Here is a 20,984-nt window from a genome sequence, read left to right on the forward strand (position 1 = left end):
ATAAGAAGTAACACTCAAGTGGATTTATGAAAAAGTTTTACTAAATTCTAAAGGAAGTCATAATCCTTACCTTTGTATTAGCACAGTGAACCTAAAACTTTCACTCTTATTTATTTTTTTAATTATTTAATTTAAAAACAGACTGTTCAGTTACCACATACACTCTTACCCCAAACATACATAGTTTGTCCTAATGTTAATATCTTACGTTAGTGAGGCACATTTATTACAATTAATAAACCAATATTGATATATTATCACTAACTAAAGCCAATAGTTAATATTAAGGTTTGCTCTTTGTGTTGTACAGTTCTACATCGTTTAACAAATGCATATTATTTATCTATCACCACCGTATCATACAGATTAATTTTACCACTCTAAACATTCCCTGGGATTCTTTAATACTCATCCCTAGACCACCACTACTGCCCCGACACCCATATATCTTTGTACTGTTCCTATAGTTTTGCCTTTTTGGGAATATTAGATATATAGATGGAGTGATATAGTGTGTAGCCTTTTCAGATTGATTTTATGTCATTTAGCAACATGCATTTAAGGTTCCTCCATGTTTTTTCATGGCTTGATAATGCATTTCTGTTTTTTAATCACTGAATAATATTCCATTCTATGAATACACCACAGTTTGTTGATTGCTTCATTTATTGAAAAATATCTCAGTGACTACCAGGTTTGGGAAACTAAACAAAGCTGCTATAAACATTTGTGAGTAGATTTTTATGTGGAGATAAATTTTCAACAACAAAAAACCTACGAGTATTTTGGGAGGCCGAGGTGGGGGGATTACTTGAGGTCAGGAGTTCAAGACCATCCTGGCCAACATGGTGAAACCCCATCTCTACTAAAAATACAAATATTAGCTGGATTACATGGCACACGCCTGTAATCCCCGCTACTTGGGAGGCTGAGGCACGAGAATCGCTTGAATACGGGAGGCAGAAGTTGCAGCGAAACGAGATTGCACCTCTGCGCTCCAGCCTGGGCCAAGAGCGAGACTCTGTCTATAAGAAAAGAAAACAAATAAACAAACAAACAAAAAATCTACGAATACAATTTCTGGATTAATGGTAAGACTATATTAGACTTTGTAAGAACTTCAGGAAATAGAATTTTAGGTTAACAGTATATTTCAGTGCTTGAATGATAGTATTATGTCTTCTGGCTTGCATGTTTTATGATGTGAAGTCTATGATTGTTATTTTCTGTGTAATGTACTTTTTTTCCTCTAAATGCTTTTATTATTTTCTTTTTATCACTAAAAGGTAAAGTGATAAAGACGTTGTGATAAATTTGATTACATTATATTCTGGTATGCTATTTGTTCTGTTTGTTCTTGATATTTATTCTACTTCTTGGATCTGTGGGCTTATAGTTTTAACAAAATTTGGAAAATTTTCAGCTGTTCATTGTTTCTACAAATAAACTTTTCTGACTCCCTTTCTCCCACTCTTTATTTCACACATGGAACTTAAATTTCATACATGGTAGACCACTTGAGACTCCATTCTCAATTTTTGTTATATTTCTCTTTGTGCTTGATTTTTGTTAGTTTTTACATTGCAAAGTTTTCAAAAGTCCCATTGTTCCACTTCCTCTGGGTAGTACCCAGGACAAGACAACAACTATGAATTTCTATCTGGAGCTTTTCCATATCTACCTACCTTACCTACCTCTTTTAGCTAAAAAACAAAAAACAAAAACAAAACAAAACAAAAAAAACCCCACAACTAACTCAAATGTAGGAAAGACAAATAGAAGGAGGGAAAGCTAATTCTTACATTACAGAGAAAACTGTACAAGATTTTTATTTTACTAACAGAGAAAAAACATTTACATGTGACACATGGTCCCTGTGCTGCCCTGATTGACTGCATTATGATTTATTACTTGTTTGTAACTTCTGTACTGTGTTTGTTGGTGATAGAGGAAGAAAAAACATTTCCTTCTACTTTTATCTCTGATACTTTCTCTTTAACAGAAAAGAACAAAGGTGGTCATTTGCTTCAATAATTGAGTTTTTTTATGTCATTAAAGGAATGCATTTTACTGACTTCAAATAAAAGGGTCATAATAAATTTTTAAGCTTTTTTTTGAAGGAGCATTTCATAATCTTTTCTTCCTTCCTAAACAGCAGCATAATCATCACAAATCTGAGGTATTAAGGTTATTGTCAATGAAGTTTGTTTAAACCAAAAAATGAAATTTCCTGAAGAATAATATTTCAAAGTATGAAGACAGCATATCATGCTTTTAACACACACAATTTTTAAAATATTTCGTAGGTGCTAGATCCCATTGTAACTCTTTTAACCATGTCATAGTAGAGAAAGAAATCCAGAACAACTTTCCTTTAGTAAAGAAGCAAATAATTAAAAAATTAAGGCTTGTGAAGCTTGAGAAAATTTGAATACAGAAAATTTGATAAGATCAGCTCAGTTGAAGATAATGAGTTACATGCTTTTTTAAAGCATTATCTTTATTTCTTCTACCACAAAATTAGTAAGCTATTTAGTAATTTTAGGAACACTCAATGCACTCTCTAAAGTAAAGATGATAAACTTCCTTTTCTCAATATAGCAACATGAATCACAAGTAATTGAACATAACGTAAATCAGGTTAGTCCAAAGTTTCCTGGAAAATTGACAGAAATTAGAAAAGATTTGGTCATTATCCAGTACCAAAGTGGGAGGGAGGGTAGTTCCTCATGTGTGAGAAGAATTACATCTTGGAGAATGTGAACACTGGCTCCCAAGGGCTATCCTTGTCACACTCCCACAGCAGGGAAGTGCATAAAATTTCAACACACACACAAGCTTCAGTGAATTGCCAATCATTACTTATTCTGAATAGCATGCCCTGATCAATAATATGTGTCTAACACCCACTTGGAAAATAAAATTATGGTCTAAGAACAGGCAATGTAACACCATATAATCGTTATTAGAAGTCATCTCTTCAACATTTACATATAATTTTTCTTAAATAAACAGCATATCAGTTATTTTATATTATTATTTGGTGTTTTCTATGTTCTGGGAAACTTAAAAGTTTATGTCATATATATATGCTTTTAAGAATTTAAACTCTTGGCCAGGCGCGGTGGCTCACACTTGTAAACCCAGCACCTATTTTAATTCAGGTGGGCGGATCACCTGAAGTCGGGAGTTCCAGACCAGCCTGACCAACATGGAGAAACCCTGTCTCTACAAAAAATACAAAATTAGCTGGGTGTGGTGGTGCATGCCTGTAATCCCAGCTACTCGGGAGGCTGAGGGAGGAGAATCGCTTGAACCCAGGAGGTGGAGGTTGCAGTGAGCCAAGACCACGCCATTGCACTCCAGCCTGGGCAATAAGAGCAAAACTCCCTCTCAAAAAATAATAATAATAATAATAAATAAATAATAAATAATTTAAACTCTTAGTACATAGTTTCTTCCTCTAAATTGTTCTGTTTAAGACAGGGGTAAACAGTGTCATGGTAAAAGTATGCTGCTGATTGTCCAAAGCTCTGCTAATTATGAAGATTAAATTTGGATAATAAACTATTAATAGATTTCAAAAGGCTATGATCATGGGCATAAAATGTCAAGTAATCTTTAATACTGTATAGCTTATAAGATAGTCTATCTGAGTAACATTGGAAAGAACCAATGCTTCTATAGTACCTTGTAAGAGCTAAGCACTTTGTATATACTGGCAGTTAGACCCCCCAATTGTCGAGGATTTAGACATTTTAATTACACTTGCAAGTAAAGAAATTCAGGTTCACAGAGACTACTTCATCCAGGATTATTTAGATAGAACATGGTAATGTGGTAAAGCTGATCATAAGCCCAAGCATATCTGAATCTAAAGTCTCAATACCAGTATGGTTTCCATTCCCTCATGACTTCTCACTAAAAAAAAAGAAGAAATAAGTCACATTATAAGATAATGTGCTCCTAGCTAATTTATTTGAGGAAGGGGATTAAGGAGTCTTTGTTTCTAACATTTACTTAGGCATCAGATGCCTCCTATGCCTATTTCTATTTTGTGCTATTTTGTCTGTCTTCTCACCTCCACAAGATTGAGAGTTATTTTAATTCAGAGATTGTGTCTCATTTTTCTGTCACCACAGGATACAGTACGTTCATTCCCTCATTCACAAATATTTGTAAAGTACCTACTATGTGCCAGGAATTATATCAGGTCTTCAGGAAAAAGCAAGAAAGATTAGTTTCCTATGGAGTAGAATAACTTCTACTTGAATAAATACACTCAGAATATTTTCAAAGGAAGACATACTTAAAGTGCAATGATTTTCTCATCTATTTACCATATTTCTAGTTGCCTCATTATAAGAAAGGTGATGATGAAGGTTAATTAAAAACAAAACATGCATCAGAACACCTAGCATAGAGTCATGATTTTGCAGCATATATGTTAGACATGTCAATTAACCTCTTTAAACCTTACTTTCTTTTATGTAAGTCAAAGATGAAATCTGTGATATGCAAAAAGCAAATATTTTATTATTCTTAAAATACACAGAACTAAAGTAAACAATAAAACCAAATGAATTTATAGAAATGAAAAAGCTAAAGAAATTTGGGAATATTAGGAAATTAATTTTAAAAGTAAGCATAAATTGCCTATGAAAAAGAAATAATATTCAGAATTACTAATAGTAAAAATTCACAGTAAAAAATAAGTATTATTATCTTCTAACAATTGCCAAGTATTAAAATGATTAATAATTTCTAGTATTAGAAATGGAATAAGGAAAGATAGCAAACATTATTAGGACTTTTGACTCATGTCTTTTTACAGAACAATCTGGCAATGTACATCACAATTGTAAACATGTCATTTGACCGTACAATTTTGTCATAGCCTAAAGAAACGATAAGTAGATGAGCTAATAAAGATGTATGTATACAAATGTTTGTGATTACATTTTTAGGATAATAAGCATTCCGATGGTGGAATAGAATATTAATATTGAAAAAATATATTGGTAAGTAAAAGTACACATACAATTAATTATATGCATTTGGCTTCACTTTATTAAAAATGTATGGTCAAACATTTGCATAATATCTGACTAGATGATAACATGATATCTGTCTAACTGGTGATTTGCTTTTATGTAGATTTCTGAGTTATTTAAAAATGTATTATAATGAACACATATTAAAATATAGATGTTAATTCATGCCTATCTCAGAGGGTTTTGGTATACATCAAATAAAACAGAATTTATGCAATGTAAGAGTAACATACAAATGTAACTCACTTAAATTTTGAGCTAGAATACAAGCCAAACAATCTTGAAACTTGAGTTCCACTGAAACATAACACATAATAAGCTTAGGTAAGAAATTTGTATTCAATAGGGAAAACTAAACAGTTTTAATCAACAGAACTATTTTGTTAGCTAAAAGAAAGGAAAAAAAAATGTATAGTATTTCTTTTTTGTCACAGTCCCCAGATCGGCGGTAGAGGTTCCCAGTCTGTAGCAGCTCTGCTTAATGATAGAGGTTCTACCATTTTCAACAAGTAGTTTTCAAATTCACCCTGGGATTTTTCTCTATCCAGATCAACCAGAAGAGAGAAAGAGCAGGACAAGTGCATGTAGGAAGTCATAGGTCAGGCCAGCAGGTGGCATGCCTGACCTCTGTTCATATCCCATAGGGTGGGAACTTAGTCACAAGGCTACGTGGCCAGGGATGCTGGGAAGGGCCAATTCACTGTATGCTCAAGAAGATAAATGAGAGATTTTAGTGGACAGCTAGCAGTCTTTGCCAGAGCTCAAGCCAACAGAATCTATGCATGCTTTTTTGCTTAATTTAGAACATGTCTGTCACTCTGTCCTGAAGAGCCACCCCATCCAGCCCAATGTTCAGATATCTTTGAAATCATCACTGCTCTGCATCAGGTCCAGGAACGGATCCTTACATTCTGATAATGAGGGAGTATGTGAAGAATAAACACAATGAAGGTTCCCCAAGGGAAGAATGAACCATACCCGTTGGTCACATCCATCTGCTGAGTAGGTATTGTGAAGACTCCCTGCTCTACCCCAACATGATCATTTGGCAGGAAAGTGGAAATGGAACCTTTGTTATCTATATTTAATGGCTTTTAACGTCATCTTGTTGTTGGTATCACTGTCTGCTACAGGAAGAAAGAACATGGAGGAGGGCATAGGGAAAGCCTAGAGGTTATACAAATTGCTTCAGCTCATGTTAGAGCGGCTAGAACTTAGTCACAAGGCTATAACTAACTACTAGGGGGATGGCTGGCAACTTAGGTCTAGCTATGAACAGAAGAGAAAAGGAAAAAAAAAGATTTTGATGTTAAGTAGTTTTCTTAACATCCAAAAACCATTAAGAAAAACCAAAAGAGAGAAAAGTTACTTCAATTCTTTGTGCTTATTATTATTATTATTATTCTGTTTTGAGCTCACAGCTATTTGTTCTTAATCTATGGAAATATCTAGAGTTGAAATTGGAAATGCTTTTCTGCAAGATGACTTGAATTTCCTTTTATTTATAGCCAGAGGACACTGCTCTTCTGGGACCACTTTTCTTTATGTGAAGATCAGGCTCAATGAGAGTCTGAGGCTGAGTTCCTTACCTTGCTTTTGCTCAAGTACTTAGCTAAGATCAACCCTGCCTTTTCTGTTGGCTCATTGGCCTGAGATCACAGCTCTGTTTTCTACTCACTACAATATTTTGGGGGTGAGCTTAGAGATTTCCCTTTCTTTTTGTAACCTTAACAAGGTACTAAGAAGTATACTTTATTCAGAATGTAGAGGTTTGTAGTAAGAGGGACTTACAGTTAAACTAATCTACCATATAGCTGAAAGGTAGCTCTAAGGGAAGAATTTTGTTTTAACAACCCTAATTAAAGACTTAAAAATTGACAAATAAAAATTGTGTATATTTATGGTATACAGTGTGATGTTTTTATATATGTATACATTGCAGAATGGCTAAATCAAGCTATTTAACATGCATTACCTCATCTGCTTGCCATTCTTTTTGTGGTGAAAACACTTAAAATCTACTCTCTTAGCAATTTTCGAGTATACAATATATTGTTTTTAACCTTGATGTAAAATATATCTATTGAACTTATTCCTCCTATGAATTTTGTGTCTTTGACCAACATCTCCCCAATTCCCCCAACTCCCAGCCTCTGATAACCATAATTTTACTCTGTGTCTATGTATTTGACGTTTTTAGATTCCACATGTAAGTGAGACTATGCAGTAATGTCTTTCTGTTTCTGGCTTATTATAACCAAGATGTAGAATCAATCTAAATGTCCATCAACAGATGAATGGATGAAGAAAATGTATGTATACACAACAAAATACTATTCAGCCCTTAAAAGAGGGAAATGCTCTCAATTGTAACAATGTAGATGAACCTGGAGAACATAGGTTCTTTTTGACCTACTTCTTCCTTACCTTATCAAATAATTCTAAAGTTGTTTTTTTCTCAGATGATTTTTTTTTTTAAACAAAGTTTTGTGGTCACCCAAGCTGGAGTGCAATCTCGGCTCACTACAACCTCCACCTCTTGAGTTCAAGCGATCCTCCTGCTTCAGCCTCCCAAGTAGCTGGGATTACAGGCGCCTGCCACCATGCGCCTGTATTTTTAGTAGAGACAGGGTTTCACCATGTTGGCCAGGATGGTCTCAAACTCCTGACCTCAGGTAATCTGCCTGCCTTGGCCTCCCAAAGTGCTGGAGATAGTTTTTTTAAAAGCATGTTTTCAGCTCTTAAATGGGAAGAAAAACTATAATCTTTACAGTTTAGATCATTAAATATATTTTTTGTAAAACTTAGTACTTGATACAGAAATGAACTCAAATTTGAAAATTGATATCAAAAAAATACTCAATTCACCAGCCACCTCTGTGTTTGATAAAACTTCCAGAAGTTTCTGATGATGCACGTTTTAAAGTCATTTTAAAATAAACTAGTTAATTATTTTATTGCTGAATAATATTCCATTGTATACATGTATAACACATTTTCTTTATCAATTTTACCCACTGTTGGACTCTTAGATTGATTTCTTTTCTTGGTTATTTTAAATAGTGCTGCAATAAACATAGGAGTACAATATCTCTTCAACATACTGATTTCATTTGCTTAATACATATACCCAGTAGTAGGACTACTGGATCATATAGTTCTATTTTTAATTTTTTGAGGGACCTCTGTACTGTTTTCCATGATTGTAATCATTTACATCCTACCAGCAATGTGTAAGCTTCCTTTGTCTTCACATTCTCACTGACATTTGTTATTATTTAACATTTGTTAAATATTGTACTGCTTTTAATGGCAAAAACTGCAGTTACTTTTGCACCAACCTTCTTCTCCTCTTTTTAATAAAAGCCATTCTATGTGGAGTAAGGTGGTATCTCATTGTGGTTTTGATTTTAATTCCCATGATGATTAGAATGAAATCTTGTCATTTGGAACAACATGAATGAACCTAGAGGAAATTATGTTATGCAAAATGGAACAGGCACAAAAAGACATACACTACATGTTCTCACTCATGTGAAATCCTAAAATGTTGATCTCATAGAAATAGTGAATAGAAGAGTGGTTACCAGACTGAAGAGGGTGGGTGAAAGGGAGCTTGGGGAGTATAGTCAAGAAATACAAAGTGACAATTAGAAAAGAAGAATAGATGCTGGTGCCCTATTGCATAGTAGAGTGACCAAAGTCAACAACAAGATATTGCGTATCTCAAAATAGCTAGAAGAGAAGATTGTGTATGTTCTCACCACAGAGCAATGGTAAATGTTTGAAGTGATGAATATGCTAATTACCCTGATTCCTTCATTACATACTGTATACATATATCAAAGTATCACATTGTACCCCATAAATATGTACAATTATTATGTGTCAATTTAAAATTTTAAAAATAGAATGAAATAAAGTACTTAAAGTCCTGAAGATTATGACTTTTCTTAGCTTACAAATGTTTTGAAATTTTTTCAGTCTATTCAAGATGAAACAATATTCTACAAGGTAGTAATGGGACTATTTCAGGATATTTCAATAATAATGGGAGTATTTCAGGATTTTTTCACTTCTCATCAAAACAATGGTTTTCAAATTGTCTAATGGAGATCATCTCTTACTGGAAATATTAATAAGTATCCAGTGGTGAAATGATTCTATGGTCAAATAAATGTGGAAAAATTCTTTCCACTGTGCCTATTTTTCAGAGATTAATAATGTGTGTTAGCATACTAAAGTCTTACTGTATTTTTCTGTACTCTCAGGGGAAATATAAATGTTGAAATCTTTTTGAGAGCAATTTGGTATAATCCTTTGAGTCACTAACAAAATTTTATAAATTTTCGTGAAAATTACCACATCTCTTTTTGCCACAATTTAAAAATAATGATGTTTAAAAAGAAGGCAATCAAAATTGAGCATAGCAGCAATATTAGATAACTAGAGCAGAAAAGTAGATTTGTCCACCAAACAATGATGTAAAGCTGGATAGGTCACAATATGAGCCAACAAAATTTGCATTCTGGAGGGGAAGACACCAGCATGGTATAGATTACATGGATGAAATGTCCTAGGTTGAATGTTGTTAAATTGTACTTTGCTTTGATTTTTTTCTTTCCTGATGAAAAAATGTGGCTTAAATCACATAGTACATGTAGCTGATTTCAGTATTTGCAGCTGATTTTAATAGTTTTAGTATTAGAGTTGCAAATAACTTTAGGAGGGGAATGGAGGGGGCACAGTATTGCTTATAGATATCTAATAAGATAAATTATTGACAATAATGGGAGTTAACAATTTCAAAACACACACACACAAAAAACCAAGTCAGAAAGACAGATTTAGAGTGCACATTCAAATACTATTCAAATAACAGGGCATTTTAGCCCAAGAACTCAACAAGCAAGCCCTAATGGGAAATGAATCCCTACTGTGCAGGGCGATGCAGCTCTTGCTGCCTTGTACCAGGGTTTGTTAGCTTCAGCACTATCGACATTTTAGATGGGATATTTCTTTGTTATTGGGGGCTGTCCTATGTGTTGCAGAATACTTAATAGCATTCCAGGCGTCTACCTAGTATATGTCAGTAGCAATCCCCTGTCCTAGTTGTAACAATCTAAACTGCCTTTAGACATTGTCAAATGTTCCCTAGGAGGCAAATTCTCCCCAGCTTGAGAACCATTGCCTTATACCAGTCACTAAGGAGTTGAATCAACGATCTAAACAATGGCTCTGTTTTTGTGCTTACTGAGACGTCTACTAAATTACCATTGAAGAGTGGGTAAAAGCAGATTAGCTGGGTTCACAATCTAACTGTGCCATTTATTAGTTATATGGCCATGGTCAAGTTCTTGACTTCTCTGTGCTTCCGCTATTCTTATTTATAATGTGGTGAGAATGACATCTACTTTATAGGTGTTTGTTGAGAAGATTTGATGACAACTTTTATAAAGCACAGCAATAAAGACCTGGTACATAATGTTTTATTAAAATTTGGAATTAACAATAATATGATTACTAATTTCACTTACCTCATACTCTGTGACAGACCAATGATTCCTTCCACTTGACTTGATATTTATGTTTCTGTTTATTAATTAATACATTGACGTTCAGCTTTCTCTTGAGTCTTCTGTGATTTTGGTAGGTGTAACCAAGAAGCCCTGAATTTAGTCAACTCTTTGACCCTTGCAGCACTGAGATTCTGCAAAGCTAACAAGACTCTGTATTGCCATTAATGAATTAAAAATATATATGTTGGATATGAGACAGGTCTCTGGTTAGCCATTCCATCAACCTTCCCTGATAACATCTAATTTTGTCTCTGCCTTCTTTCAATTTCAGTAAGTTACTGTTTAACTACATATGCCTTGTGATGTTGCTGCTAATAATAATAATAACCATTCCCCTCCCCTCTCATGTAACCATGTGGTCATATGCATACCAATTCACCTTATCTGTAAAATAAGAGTGTGGAGCTAAAGAGTATCTAAATTCCCTCCAGCAGTAATAGAACCATATTTATTAATAATTATTTCGACAGATTAGTGTATGTAGAAGACACAGGGGCTCTGGGAATTGAAAAATGGTAGAAGTCACTTGATAGATGAGTTATAAGCTCGAATAGGGCTTTGCAAGGAAGAACACTGGAACACACAGCATTAAGAATGTGAGAACATTGTACTGAAAATGAACTTGTAATTCACAACTTTGTGCAGGGCTCTCTCTGTTCACAGCCATCTCTTCACAGCTGTCTCATAGCCATTCAGAGTGAAGAAAGAGTCAAGCCCTCATTACTGACATCACACCTTACTGACATTTAGAATGTGAAGAAATCACTTCCTGAAAGACAGGTGAGAGTTAAGCTTTCATTTTCTAAGGCAGTTGATAGTGTTTGAGACAACTCCTCAACTGACAGCTCAGTTTTACTGACAAGGCTGCATCCATGATCCTCCCTCTACCCTGTGATCAATGCCTTGACTTTGACAGCCCTGTTGCCACTCTGCACAACTTCAGAAAAAGGAAGAGGAATTGATATGCACTGTCCCAGTCCAGTTGTAGTTCTGCTACCACCTAGCATACTCCCTCCATTATCTTTGATGTCTGCAGCCTAGATTGTGTCACTTCATCCATGGCCCCAGTTACATGGCTGCAATGCACTCTGTTTTTTTATAATTTTATATTTTACTTTAAAAATATGGAGCACTTCACAAATTTGCATGTCCTCCTTGTACAGGGGCCATGCTAATCTTTTCTGTATTGTTCCAATTTTCATTGCTGTCTGAATAACAGCAAGCTACAATAAAACTTCTCAGAATAAAGTAACAGATAAACAACTAACACCGTTATGAAGAGAAATATTTTTCTGCAGATCTATGGACACTTTCCTTTATTAAATTAATTCTTACATATGGGGCACTTTAAGGGGCAAAGGGCATTTACAAATGTAAATAGGAAACATTGTTTGAAGCACTGATTCTATCTACTCATTACAAAGTTAGCATTTAAGGAATAATTATCTTCTACCTACACTATCTGCTTTCAGCAAAGGTTAGAAGGAATCATGAGCTGCCTCTGATATGTGTAACAAAATCAATTTTAGTTCTTGGACCAGCAGGCATTGTTTGATCTGGGATTAAAGTGGCACTCAAAGGATTTGGTGTTTTCAATTTTTAACTATGGATAACTTAAATTTGTTCCTACAAGCTACTTTAAGACAAACCATTGGACTTTAAGTTTCTGAAATTCAAGGTTAAACTCATTTGAGAATAATCGTGTTCCACATTTTATTTCCTTTATTTCTAAATGAAAATAGGAGGTTTACATTTTCATGGATGCCTTCAACTTTACTGATAAAAAAGTGTTAATTATTACTGTTAGTCTGATATAGGAAAAGCTTTTCTTTTTCTTTTTCTTTTTTTTAACCTGTGGACTCTGAAGAAATAAGTAGTAGTACATGCAGTATACAGTATCAGGAAGGACTTATGATAAAATGTGTTCAACATTTCATTTTACTCTCTGTATTAAATAGGGAAAATCATGAAAGAAGTAAAGCAATGAAGTCTAACCTACTTTCAATGGAAAATAGATTATTTTATAAATTGTAACATATTCCTGGCACATAGTAGCTGCTCATATATCCATAGCATTTGTGATCAATAATTTGTTGAACAACCTGGAATTTGTTCTTTATTAAATTATTCTTCATTTTATTTAGGAAGAAAAACAATGATTTCATCCTCTGATAAGCTAAGTTCACAAAACAATAATAAACAAAAATAGAAAAATCTTGATGAACTGTTCGTAAATTTTAAAATTTCTTTATTATTAAGCTCCTTTGGTTGCCTAATGATGGCAAATCTCTCAACACTACTTCTCTCTGCTGCTGCCCCCAAACTCTGTATATAATTTTGCATTAAGAAAATTACAAACTGTATTTCTTGAAAACGGAGTTTAATTAATGGCTGACCTTTCATTAAGAGAGAACTTCAACCTGTGCTAATGGGGATGACAAGCCAGCAGGTGCAGGAGTATGTTGGGGAGGTGAGTTAGAAGTACAGTGAGATGATGAAGGTACAGTGGACTTATGGGCTGTGGTAAAGGATACACACACACACACACACACATATTCAAGGGAACAGATGAATAGAGTTTAAATTGCGGAGAACTTTGAAAGTTGGGCTGAGGATCATTAACTTGGTTTTGCATGGAATAGACTGCTATTGTCACATAGGAGCAGAAAATGTTATATATAGGTTCCTATAATCTCTACAAATCCATTCACCATTAGTGCAAAGTCTACATAATTAGCATTTTTTTTTACAGTGGTATAAATGGCAAGGAATGCTATGAGTTTCATTTTAGCATTATCCTTCGGTTTAAAATTTTTCACTTAAAATTGTTTACGTGAAATCTGCCTGAGCGATTTTGCCTAATGGAATATGCAACTCTGATTATCTGGTGTAGCCCTTAACCTCAAGTAAGACTTCAGGAAATCCCTAAAACTGATCATGACCCAGAAAAAGCCCATGTGCATTGCAACATTCTTGGAGAGAAAGAAAAGTCCTAATTACAACATTAAATGTATCTAGTCTTATCCAAATATTTCAAGACTGTGAATTTAAAAAAACAATCTCCAATATTTTGCTGCCATTAAGTTTTAAAGAAAATCTTTCTTTAAAATGTAATAAGCAATAAAATCTTCCTCTTTGTTTGAAATTTTTCTTACATTAAATGCTTTAATATTTATTAAAAATGCTTTTCAGACTTATGACTGTATCAGTATACCAGATGCAATAAGTTCCTAAGTAAATAGCTTATGCAAATTTTAAACCTGTCACGTATCTGACTTGGTCAGGCCTTGCATTTCATTTTTCCCTACATATAGTATAAAACATAGAGTTATTTTGTTATTTTGTGTTATTTAGAATGCAACTGACTCCAAAAAGCAAAAGACCCAAGAAAATATGATAGTACCCACCTTATGCCAGGCGGATACTGTTCAAGACCTCCAATGGATGCCTGAAACCATGGATAGTACTGAACTCTATACATACAGACATATGATGAAGTTTAATTTTAACTTAGGCACAGCAAGATATTAACAACAATAACTACTAGTAAAATGGAACAATTGTAACAATCTACTCTAAATAAGTTATGTAAATGTGGTCGCTCTATCTTTCTCAAAATATGTTATTGTATAGCACTCACCTATTTTCAGATGGCAGTTGACCATGGGTAACTAAATCAGCAGAAAGTGAAACTGGATAAGCAGGGACTACTGTACATAAACAAAAAAAGCATAACATAACATAAACATAACAGGAAGTCCAAAAGGTAAGACAATTGAAAAATTCAGTAATGTAATGACTCCACAATGTCATCATTTGACCTCTCTGCTCTGCTGTCTGAAATTAAATAGCTAATTCTTACATGGTTGCAAGAAGGCTGCAGAAATTTAAGGCTTCAGTTCACTGCACAGTAATTTCTTAAGGCTAGAAGACAGTGAATACTTTGTTTTAGTCTCTTTTTAAGAGTAAAGAAAACCTCCTAGAAGCCTCTCACCAAACTTCTCTTTAGATTCCAGTGGGCATAATTGCATTCCATTCGCTGTCCTCCACCTAAACCAGACACTGGGAAAGAGAAAAGGATTATTGTGGAATTGTTTTGATTGTTAGACTAATGTAGATCCACATCCTATTTGCTCCAATTCAGGAACAAATTTGGGATTTTGTGAGCAAAGATGGGGTTTGAAGGAATAAAAGGTGACATTCTGTACAACACAGGAGTTGAAAAGTGACAAGATATTCATCCATACATGCACATTTTAAAATCTACTGGAGTATTTGCCACAAAGATTAAGATTCTTCTGTTTGAATGTGATCAATTTTGGCCCCAGAGTTAAAGATCTCAAGTTCAGACTGTTTGAAGGAATTTAACATTATGTATGTTTATAAGAAATCTGGGTTTTATACTAACTCCCATATTCCCAGTTTTTATAAAATCTGGCTTTCAAACAAAGTTGTCATCTGTTTCCCCAGCAGTTCAGAGAGATATAATATCACATGTAAGCACTAAATGTCACTGAAAACACCACTCTCACTTTCCCAGGTCCTGGTTTGAAAAGGTTTCTTGAGTCATTTAAAGCAAAAGCACAAGCAAACAAAAACTTCAGTATGGTTCCATTTGAAACAAAAATCAGTAGTAATTGCTTCAGACTTTATAGATTTCAGTTGTAAATTTATCTGTTTCTCAAAAGAGAAACAAAAACTTTAATATTCTTGTATCATGTGGTTATATGGCAGCAACCAAATAATTAGGCAGTAAAAGCAGATTTGGGGTCATAGTGACACAAAACACAAATCTAGTGAGTGAAATGGTAGTCTGCAGCCGTTGAAATCTGATAGGCTTAGCACTCCAGCCTCCGTATCCCAAAGCAATCAGGCACCATTTTTGTAAAGTTCCATCTGCTTTTAATAAGAGCTCCTCATGCTATGCAATTGATATTAAAAATTTTTGAATAAGCAACCAAGGAAAGATATTTCCTCCCCAAACTAATTTAGTATCATTTTAAATATTAGAATCTACTGAATGCTAATACATGTTAATTTCTGATTACTTTTTAGGCATGGATCCACCTTACTGGACCCAAAGCATAATTAATTACAAAAAACTTTAGTTATTGTCATACAGAATCTAATAAGTAAAATGTTCACAGTAGTCAGAAATCATTAAAAATTTCTCCAGAAAAGTAAAGGGATACATACTCATACTTATGACAAGCTATCTATGAACAGATCACGCAGTTTCTAAATATTTAGTCACTTTATTTTCACAACAATTTTCTGAGGTGTGAACTACTATTCTTTCTAAAAATACTATTTTTAATCAACACATAATAATTGTACATAATTATAGGGCACGGTGTGATATGTTGATACATGTGTACAATAGGCAATAATCAAATGAAGATAATTAGAAAATCCATCATTTCAAACATTTATCACTTCTTTGTGTTGGGAGCATTCAAAACCTTGGCTTCTAGCTATTTGAAAATATACAATAAATTGTTAGCTATAATCACTCACAGTGCTATAGAACACTAGAACTTATTCCCCCTATTTAGCTATAATCTTGTATCCTTTAACCAACCCTCTCTTTATATCTCCTTTAACCCTACCCTTCCTAGCCTCTAGTAACCACTTGCCTCTCTACTTACATAAGATCAACTTTTTTAACTTCCACGTGTTAGGAGAACATGCAGTATTCATTTTTCTGTGCCAGAGTTATTTCACTTAATATAATGTGCTCCAGGATCATTGATGTTGCTGCAAATAACTGGATTTCATTCTGTTTTATGGCTAAGTAGTATTCCATTGTGTACATATACCACATTTTATTTTTTCATTCATCTGTTGATGGACACATAGGTTGATCCCATGTCTTGGCTATTGTAAATAGTCCTGCAATAAACATGGAAGTACAGATGTCTCTTTAACACACTGATTTTCTTTTTTAAGATATATATCGAGTATTGGGATTCGTGGATCACAGGATAGTTCTAATTTTAGGTTTTTGAGGAACCTCCATACTGTTTTCTGTAATGGCTACACTAATTTGCATTCCCACCAATAGCATATGAGTTCCCCTTTCTCTGCCTCCTTGACAGCATTTGTTATTTTATTTTATTTTTTTGTCCTTTTTATAATAGCCATTCTAACCAGGGTGAGATGATATCTCCTTGTTGTTTTGGTTTGCATTTCTCTGACAATTAGTGATGTTGAGTATTTTTTAATATGCTTATTGGTCGTTTGTATATCTTCTTTTAAGAAATGTCTATTCAATCATGCTATGGTTAACGTTTGTCGTCAGCAAAACTCAGGTTGGAATTTGATTTCCGATGTGACAGCATTGGGATGTGGGGCCTAATGGGAGGTTTTTGAGTCATAGGAGTGGATACCTCATGTATCGCTTGTGATATTCTTGTGGTAGCGAGTGAATTCTCTCTTGCGCTCACTCTCTCTCAATTCAATTTGTTCTCTTGGGAATGTTTCTATGAGAGTTGGTTGTAATAAAGTCAAGATGCCCCTTGGGTTTTGTTTCTTCATGAGTGTCTGCTTCCCCTTTGACCTTCTCTAGCAAATTATGACATAGCATGAAAGCCCTCTCTAGAAGCCAAGGACATGCCTTTGAATTTCCCAGCCAGTAGAACTATGAGCTAAATAAACCTCTTTTCTTTATAAATTACCTAGTCTCAAGCATTCTTTACAGCAACAGAAAATGGACTAAGATAATTTTCCCATTTTTTAAATTGGATTGTTTGTAATTTTTGTTTGTTTGTTTGTTTGTTGCTGCTCAGTTGTTTGACTACTTTGTATATTCTGGGTATTAATTTATTGTCAGATGAACAGGTTACAGTATTTTCTCCTGTTCTGAAGGTTATCTCTTCACTCTGTTGATTGTTCCCTTTGCTATGCAGTACCATTTTGGTTTTATAAGGTCCAATTTGTCTATTTTGTATTAAGTTGTCTGTGTTTTGCGGTCTTGTCTATAAAATATTTGCCCAGACCAATATCCTGAAGTATTTCCTCTGTTTTTTTCCTAGTCATTTCAGAGTTTCTGGTATTACATTTAAGTCTGTATCCATTTTGGGTTGATTTTTGTATATGGTGAGAGATGGGGGCTCTAGTTTCATTCTTCTGCATATGGATATCCAGTTTTCCCAGCATCAGTTATTGAAGAAACTGTCCTTTCCTCAATGAATGCTCTTAGTACCTTTGTCAAAAATTAGTTGGCTGTAAATATGCGGATTTATTTCTGGGTTATCTATTCTATTACATTGGTCTATATGTCTGATTTTATGCCAACACCATGCTGTTTTGGTTACTACAGCTTTGTAGTATATTTTAAGGTCAGGTAGAGTGATGCCTCCAGCTCTGCACTTTTGCTCTGAATGGCTTTGACTATTTGAGTCTTTTGTGGTTCTATGCAAATTTTAAGATTGTTTTTTCTATTTCTGTGAAAAACGTTATGGGCATATTATTAGGGATTGCCTTGAATCTGTAGATCTCTTTGGGTAGTATGTTCATTTTAACAGTATTATTCCTTCCAATTTATGAACATAGACTATCTTTTCATTTGGGGAGCTTGGGTTGTTCTTGTTTTTATACTCTCCTCTTAGCACTGCTTTTGCTGTATTCCATAGGTTTTGGTATGTCATGTTGTATTTCCATTTGTTTCAATACATGTTTGTATTTCCTTCCTAGTTTGTCATTCAGGACTATGTTATCTAAATTCTATTATTTATATAATTTAAAAATTGCTTTTATATTAATTTCTAGTTTTAGAATATTCTAACTGTGGTTAGAAAAGACACTTGATATGGTTTGAATTTTTGAAAATTTGTTGAGACTTGTTTTGTGGTTTAACATGCAGTCAATCCTGCAGAATATTTCATGTGCTGATAAAAATAATCTATATTCAGCAGCTGTTGGATCAAATGTTCTTTAAAGTCTGTTAAATCCATTTGTTCTATGGTGCAGTTTAAACTAATGTATCTTTTTTTTTTGAGATGTAGTCTCACTGTGTCGCCCAGGCTGGAGTGCGGTGGCGTGATCTCGGCTCACTGCAAGCTCCGCCTCCTGGGTTCACGCCATTCTCCCGCCTCAGCCTCCGAGTAGCTGGGACTACAGGCGCCCGCCACCTCGCCCGGCTAGTTTTTTGTATTTTTAGTAGAGACGGAGTTTCACCATGTTAGCCAGGGTGGTCTCGATCTCCTGACCTCGTGATCCACCCGCCTTGGCCTCCCAAAGTGCTGGGATTACAGGCTTGAGCCACTGCGCCCGGCCTAAACTAATGTATCTTTATTCAGTTTCTGTCTAGATGATCTGTCCAAAGCTTAAAGTAGGATGTTGAAGTCCCCACTTAAAATTGTATAGAAATCTCTCTCTCCCTTTAGGTCTAATGACATTTGCTTTATTTATCTGGTGTTCCATTGCTGAGTGCATATATATTTACAATTGTTATATCTTCTTGCTTAATTGATTCCTTTCTCATTATATAATGACCTTATTTGTCAGTTTTTACAGTTTTGACTTAAAGTTTGCTTTATCTGATGTAAGTATAGCTACTCCTGCTTGCTTTTGGTTTCTGTTTGTGTGGAATATCTTTTCTATCCCTTCACTTTCAGACTGCTTGTTTCTTTTCAGGTGAAGTGAGTTTCTTATAGAAAGCATATAGTTGGGTCTTGCTTTTTTATCTAGGTAATATTTTTCACTTAGGAATTTAATCTATTTATATTCAAGTTTTAGGTTTTATTGTTGTTTGTTTGAGACAGCATGTCACCTCATTGCCCAGGTTGGAGTGCAGTGGTACAATCATGGCTCTTTGCAGCCTTGATGGACTATAAACAAGCACCATCACATCTGGCTATTTTTTTTTTTTTTAATGAGGTCTCATTATGCTGCACAGGCTGGCTGGTCTTGAACTCCTTGGCTCAGCAATCCTGTCACCTAAGCCTCCCAAAGTGTTTGATAGGAGTAAGTCCTTACCTATCAAATATAATCTTGAATCTGGCTCGTAGCCACAATGTCTGGCCAAATTCAAGGTTATTTTTGATAGATGAGGACTTACTCCTATCATATCTGGTTATGTTGTATATCCTTTGTTTCTTTCTTCTTCTTTTATTGTTTGTTGTGGTTTGGTGGTTTTCTGTAGTGACAATGCATGATTCTTTTCTCTTTTTCATTTGTGCATTTGCTCTACCATTGAATTTTATACTTTTTGTGTGTTTTCATGGTGGTAGTTACAGTTCTTTTTCTTCAACATGTAAGACTCCCTTAACCATTTCTTGTCAGGCAAATCTAGTGGTGATAAATATCTTCGATTTTTGCTGATCTGGGAAACATTTTATTTCTTCATTTTTGAAAGACAGCTTGGCTGGGTATAGTATCCTTGGCTAGCAGGTTTTTTCCTTTTATCATTTTGAATATATCATCCCAATTATTGGTCTGCAAATTTTCTGCTGTGAAATCTGCTCTAAGTTGAAAGGGGTTTCCCCTATATGTGACTGGACACTTTTCTCTTCCTATTGCACACATTTCTCTTTGCCTTTGACTTTTGACAATTTGACTATAATGTTCCTCAGAGGGAACATTTTTAGGTTGATTCTATTTGGGGTTCCTGGATCTGGGTATCCATATCTCTCCCAAAACATAGGGAGTTTTCAGCTATTATTTTATCAAGTAGGTTTTCTACATTTTTTCCTGCTATTCTTCTGGAACTTTCATAATAATGCAAATATCTGTTCATTTAATGGTGTCCCACAATCCCTGTAGGCTTTCTTCGGGTTTTCTAAAAATTATTTTTTCTTTCTTTTTTTTTTTTTCTTTTTGAGATGGACTTTCATTATTGTTGCCCAGGCTGGAGTGCAATGGCATGATCTCAGCTCACCACAACCTCCGCCTCCTGGGTTCAAGCAATTCTCCTGCCTCAGTCTCCCAAGTAGCTTGGATTACAGGCTTGTGCCACTATGCCCAGCCAATTTTGTATTTTTAGTAGAGGCGAGGTTTCTCCGTGTTGGTCAGGCTGGTCTCAAACTCCCAACCTCAGCTGATCTACCCACCTCGGCCTCCCAAAGTGCTGGGATTATAGGCATGAGTCACCATGCCCGGCCTGCCTGAGTTATTTCAAAAGACCTCTCTTCAAGTTCAGAAATTCTTTTTTCCACTTGAGACCTTTGACTTTATTTTTCATTTCATTTATTGAATTCTTCAGCTCCATGATTTCTGGAGTTCTTTTAATGATATGTATGCCATTCAGATCATGAATTGTTTTCCTAATTTTGTTGAATTATCTATATCTATTCTATGGTATCTTGCTGAATTTCCTTAATATCATTATTTTGAATTCCTTTTTGTCATT

At 34.6% G+C, this 20,984-nt stretch overlaps 1 non-coding gene across 1 annotated transcript; it reads right to left on the bottom strand.

Moving 5' to 3' along the window:
• Positions 1–11,751: 11,751 nt before the first annotated feature.
• Positions 11,752–11,853, bottom strand: LOC116274250. Its single transcript, XR_004182886.1, has one exon. It is a non-coding gene; the product is annotated as a U6 spliceosomal RNA (small nuclear RNA).
• Between the last annotated feature and the right edge of the window lie 9,131 nt (positions 11,854–20,984).

The sequence above is a fragment of the Papio anubis genome, chromosome 3 (assembly GCF_008728515.1).
Source record: "Papio anubis isolate 15944 chromosome 3, Panubis1.0, whole genome shotgun sequence".
Classification (NCBI taxonomy): Eukaryota; Metazoa; Chordata; class Mammalia; order Primates; family Cercopithecidae; genus Papio; species Papio anubis.